The following is a 1,043-nucleotide window of genomic DNA, read 5'->3' on the forward strand; positions in this document are numbered from 1 at the left end:
CCCACGAGCTCTTGATTTTAAGAATGTATCCACAATGAAAGCAAGGATGCATTTGGTCCTTTGCAACTAGAATAAAGAGATCACATTTTACTTTTGAAAACTTCTCAAGGTAATTCAATTTCTCCCTCCCCTCCAGTGCTTTTAAATGAAAGTCAACTGTTTGTTGTCTTTGAAGAAACTTAAATAAATTATTGAAACAGCTGGAGCCTAAATCTGCTTTGGCAAAAACAAAAAATATGTGGAATTATCCTACACTGTTCTATTTTACATTTTATTGATTTTGAGCTGCATAAGGGGCCATCTGCTGGGGCTCCTGAAAAGAAACCAACTTTCTGTCTACAGATAGCTCCAAACCCAAAGAGAAAGCCAGCTCCTCAGCTGCGGTGTGAACCCAATCCAGGGGAGTACACAGTGAGTTGGAACTCCAGTTGATGGAAAAATGGAGATGTCAGCAGATGGAGAAATAAGTTAATTTAAAAAGGATCTGATACTAAAGTCTGTCAGTTTCACCTTAACAGCTCTCATATCTATACCTTCATCTCCATCCCCATTTAGTCTTGGCCAACACTTCAATTTTAATACGATCGCCAATCACCTGGGGATCTTGTTATAATGCAGATTCTGATTCAGCAGGTATGTAGTGGAGCCTGGGAGTCTCTGTGTGTGACAAGCTCTCAGGTGATGCACGTACTTAGTAGCTAGGGTCTAAGCTGTCATAACATGTCTTACCTGGATATTTATAGTAGCTTTCTAACTGACCTCCTTCCTCCAGGCTTGATTTTATTTTATTTTATTTATTTATTTATTTTTAGATTTTTTTTAATTGGGGAATTGGGGGGATGGGAACAGTGCTGGGGAATTGCGGGAAGGGGAACAGACAAGTTGCTGTCGTTTTGTTCTTCAGTCTAGTTGTGGAGAACGTTGCTTCACTGGCCCAAGTTGGCACCATCATTGCACTCTTCCCAGGTGAGGCAGATCAGTCGCCGGCTTCTGGACGGCCGCTCACTGCGGCTGCTGGCCGCTCATGCTGGCTGCTGGCCACA

Source organism: Hipposideros armiger, unplaced genomic scaffold (genome assembly GCF_001890085.2).
Source record: "Hipposideros armiger isolate ML-2016 unplaced genomic scaffold, ASM189008v1 scaffold_505, whole genome shotgun sequence".
In the NCBI taxonomy this organism is placed as follows: domain Eukaryota; kingdom Metazoa; phylum Chordata; class Mammalia; order Chiroptera; family Hipposideridae; genus Hipposideros; species Hipposideros armiger.